This window comes from Chrysochloris asiatica, unplaced genomic scaffold (genome assembly GCF_000296735.1).
Source record: "Chrysochloris asiatica unplaced genomic scaffold, ChrAsi1.0 scaffold00158, whole genome shotgun sequence".
Lineage (NCBI taxonomy): Eukaryota > Metazoa > Chordata > Mammalia > Afrosoricida > Chrysochloridae > Chrysochloris > Chrysochloris asiatica.
In genome coordinates, this window is record NW_006408676.1 from 6,509,612 (window position 1) to 6,514,456 (window position 4,845).

Genomic DNA, 4,845 nt, shown 5'->3' on the forward strand with positions numbered 1-4,845 from the left:
AACAACAACAACAATGTTCAATTTATTAAAGAATTGCTTAATTCATTCCACATTGGTTTTGCCATTTTATATTCCCACCTGCGATTGATAATGGTCCCAAACTCTCTACATCCTTGCTGCAAGAATAATTTTTCCTCAAGGATCATAATGAGGCTTATCTTATGAGGTGAATGTTAAAGATATCCCAAATGTTCAACTTTTCCAAAATGCTATACAACTCCATAATCCTTGATATCAACTACAGTTTTCTCCCTCATGTTTCAGGGTTCCACAATTTGCTATAATATCTCACAGAACTGACAACTCATGCAAATATGAAGGCTGACAAGTCCCAAATCTGTATTTCAGACTTATATCTGGAGAATTTTCCTCATTTATACTAAATTGAACTATTGACTCACAAGACTGCATAAGCTGGTGAATCAGGGCAGGTAACAGATGGCTGGCTCAACTTTCAAGAACCAAAGTTCAGATGAAAGCGAACCAGATGCAGGATTCAGAGCAAGAGAGAAAATTTTGTCAAAGATGGTCAGTGAAACTACAGACCCGAATGTAAAAGAAGAGGAACGTTGCCAGGATGGCTCCCCAAGTCAAGTGCCAGGGGTCCTTCAAGCGATAACTGATGACTGATTGGTGTTCATCAGGATAATTCAGCACTAGTCCTCTGTGCATCTTCAGTCAGGAAGGGAGGCCACAAAGATGGTATTTTGCCCACATCCATGGCATTGATGGAGCTGTGTTTTCAGCATCATGACGTCAAAAAGTCAGACTGAGGACATGGTTATTTTGTTATTTTGCATTTTAGGTAGGCGGGATATAGTCTCAGTTAGTTCTTCAACCCCACCCTCCTGCTTTAACTAATTAACTTTGAAGCTGGCAGTTTGCTAACAAGTGAACAGCTTAAAATAGGAATTTACTTCTTATTTTGGCACAGATATCAAAGCAGACAGCACCACCAAGGAAATTAGGGCGGTGACTTGAGTCACACCCTTTAGTAAAGTGGATCTTAAGACACGTTCCACTTTAATCTTGTCTTATTAATATAACAGACTACTCACTCCAAAAAAGGAACATAATCACAGGCATATATGCTAGGATTTACATCATGAAATGGAGGACAATGGCTAGAAGCACCATATTAAGTAATTAACTGCACAGAGTTTTCTAACATTGGTTATTTATTTATTTAAAACTCTTAGCCATCCTAATGAGAGTAAAATAGTACCTCTGTGGTTTTGATTTGCATCTATGATTTGGAATTAATAGCACACAGCAATAACAATGCACAACACTAGCTAATGATGTTCAGCATCTTTTCATGTGCTTGTTGGCCATCTGTCTATCTTCTCTGGTCAATGTCTGTTCAAGTCCTTTGTTGGTTTGTTTATTGAGTGATAGTTTGTTAAGTTGTAGAAATTATATATATATATATTAGACCTTTTGAGGTATACTTATGGTTGCTGAAATTTTTTTCCCAATCTGAAGGCTGTCTTTTAACATTTCTTATTTGAAATTCCATATATCTGTATTGTCTCTTGTGCTCATGTATTTGTTATCAGTTTTTTAATAATCTGTCATTAAAAAACTCGGTGCTGCAGCCATACCCTTGTTTTTTCCTGCAATTCTTCCAGTCTTCAGTCATTATTCTAATGCATCAAATCTGACTGTGAGGTGGTCTTTAAATTCAAATGGGATATATTCAAGGTCTTATTTTGACTCTCATGGACTTATTTTAGTCTTCTCCAGCTTCAGCCTGAACTTGCTGAAGTTGGGATATATTCAGATGAATATATTCAAGTTCTTATGTTGACTCTCATGGACTTATTTTAATTTTCTCCAGCTTCAGCCTGAACTTGCATAAGAGAATTTGATGGTCCGTTCCACAGTTAGCTCCTGACCTTGTTTTGGTGATATTATTGAACTTCTTGTCCATCTCTTTCCACAGATGTAGTTAATTTGATTCCTACGTATTCAATCTGGTGAAGTTCATGTGTATAGTTGCTTTTTATGTTGCTTAAAAAAGGTGTTGGCAATTAATAAGTCGCTGGCCTTGCAAAATTCTGTCATGTAATCTCCAACATAATTTATATCACCAAGATCATATTTTCCAACTACTGTAAGACCTTTTTAAAGTGTTGAAGAGCAAACATGTCAGCTTGAGGACTAAGGTGCGCCTGACCCAAACCATGGTATTTTCAATCACCTCATATTCATGCGAAAGCTGGACAGTGAATAAGGAAGACCATAGAAGAATTGATGCTTTTGAGTTATGGTGCTGGAGGAAAATATTGAAAGTGCCATGGGCTGCCAAAAGAACCAATAGATCCATTTTGGAAGAAGTGCAGCCAGAGTGCTCCTTGGAGGCCAAGATGGCCAAACTTCGTCTCTCATACTTGGGACATATTGTCAGGAGGTACTAGTCGCTGGAGAAGGATATCATGTTTGGTAAGGTGGAGGGTCAGAGAAAAAGAGGAAGACCCCCAATGAGATGGACTGGCCAAGTGGCAGCATTGATGGACTCAAGCGTGGCAACAGTAGTGAGGTTGGCCCAGGATCAGGCAGTGTTTCGTTCTGCTGTGCATATGGTCACTGTGGGTCGGTAATGACTCGAAGGCACCTAACAACAACAACAGCAAATCCTTCCTCTTTGTTTCCAACGTTCACGTTCCAATCACCAGTAATTATCAATGCATCTTTATTGTATGTTTGATCAATTTCAGACTGAGGAAGTTGGTTGCAGTGGTGATAGTGGTGTGCTTTTTAGTTGGTTCCAAGTCCTAGCGAGAATTCTTCAATTTCATTGTCACTGGCTTTAATGACATCTAAATTTGAATAATAGTAGTATTAACTAGTCTTCCTTGTAGGCATATGGATATTAATCTATCACAGATAGCATTGTGTACTTCAAGATAGGTCTCAAAATGTTTTTTATAATGGTGAAAGCAATGTCATTCCTCTTCAATTTGTTGTTCCTGGGGTAGTAAACCATAAAATAGTCCATCTCAAAATTGCCAATACCAGTCCATTGCAGCTCAATAATGCCTAGAATATTGATCTTTATGCATTCCATTTATTTATTTATTTCATGTAACTTTCATTTTATTGACAGTACCTTGCATTCATGATGGATGCTCTCTGGGTTTTGCCACACATTTTAATGTTAAAGGTGAAATTATTTTTAACATGCAAATAGTGTGAATAGTTTCCCCCCATATGGGAACACTCATTATAAGAAGATGACATACTACATGAGTGTCTTTTTTAATTGAAAAGCTAACAAACTGCCTAGTTACATTTGTCCCCCCAAAAGCACAAACTGGGTAGTAACTGAGTCTCTAGCTAAAAGGAATAAAAATACACAGTCCTCAGATTGCATTAAGTTGTAGTCTTGCTACACACAGGCTAACCCATACCATAACTCCTTGACTCTATGGAGCAGGCAGACAATCCTAATAACTCCACTCAGATCAGTTCCCTCAAATAGCCCTTTTCTGGTTTTCAAAACTTGAATAAAGACAATACTTTGTTAAGTCTATTTCTGCACAATTTTCCAAGTTGTTTTATTTACATGGCCAACTTTTAGAAGGTCAATTCACTAAAGTTAACTAGACAGTAAACTAGGCAGAAATCACTTTACAAAAAGAGGTAGAGCCCAAAATATCACTTTCTGTAGAGAACCCACAGTTCAGTTTTATTCAGAGCAAAGAAAAAACAAGCAACTTTTGATCACACTAGGAGAAACTCAGCTCTAGGTTCTACAATCTGTACTACACATACAATGATGAAGACAATATTCTGCCAATATAATTGATTTGCTGCTACATTTGTCTCCTGTTTGTCTAATATTAACAATTATAAACAGAGCAGTGCAACTAGTATTTTGAATAATCCTTACAGTGTTACGGTGTCAGGTTCAACATTTTACTTCTCTTCTCACCACTGGTTCTCTTTGTATACCTGGGCTTCCTCCTCTTCAGTAAAGTAATTTTTGATATTGAAGGCCTTACGAATTTCTTCAGGAGTTTCCCCCTTGATCATATTGGCAACAGTCTTGCAAGTAACATCAAGCAAACCTTTGATATCTAAGTAGTTTGCAGCCAGAATAAGTTCAAAAAGTGTTCCCTGGTCAACTTTCAGGAATTCTTGGTCCCAAACAGGGATATTGTCTGTTCTCTTTTCTTTGTTCTCATCATCCTCAGGAGGAGGAGGGTCATCCTAGTGATGGGTGTCCCACTGAATGACCTTTTTAAAATATTGCTGCATTAACATTTAGTAGAGGAACTGGGTCATCATCTCCTTTATTGTCCATTCCCAAATCTTCCAACATGGTCTTGATAGTCACAGATTGTTTGGAAATTTCCACATCAACTTCAAATATCTCTCCATCAGAACTCTGCAACTTAATTGAAGTCATGGTGTTCAAGTCTAAGAAGGCAGTGGACCCAAGGCTGGTGAAAGTTGGGAAGCGTCAGCACAAACAGAGGAGTAAGGCAGAGAACAAGGCCACTCTCCATTTCATTTTTGACAAGTTCCAATTTCTTAGATTCATACTTCATGCATCCTGCATTCTGATTATTAATGGATATTTGCCATTGTTTGTTTCACCTTCATTTTAATTTGTGCCCTGCCAGGAAATGACAGTCCTGAAAGCTTTGCTTCATTCATGTCATTCTGGTCAACTCTACTTCGAGGAGGCAGCTCTTCCTCAGTCATATTTTGAGTGCCTTCCAACTGGAGGGGCTCATCTTCTGACACTACGTCTGACAATGTTCCATGGCTGCTCATAAGGTTTTCAGTGGTTAACCATTCAGAAGTATTCCACCTCTCCTTCCTATCTGTCTTAAG

The 4,845-nt window shown here is 38.1% G+C and overlaps 1 protein-coding gene and 1 pseudogene across 1 annotated transcript in view; one reads left to right on the plus strand and one right to left on the minus strand.

The window, feature by feature from the left end:
• GLB1L3 (galactosidase, beta 1-like 3) overlaps nucleotides 1-4,845 on the plus strand; it is a 78,126-nt gene that overhangs the window by 6,889 nt on the left and 66,392 nt on the right. The gene's annotated exons all lie outside the window — the stretch shown is intronic.
• On the minus strand, nucleotides 3,922-4,414 carry LOC102839138 (annotated as a pseudogene).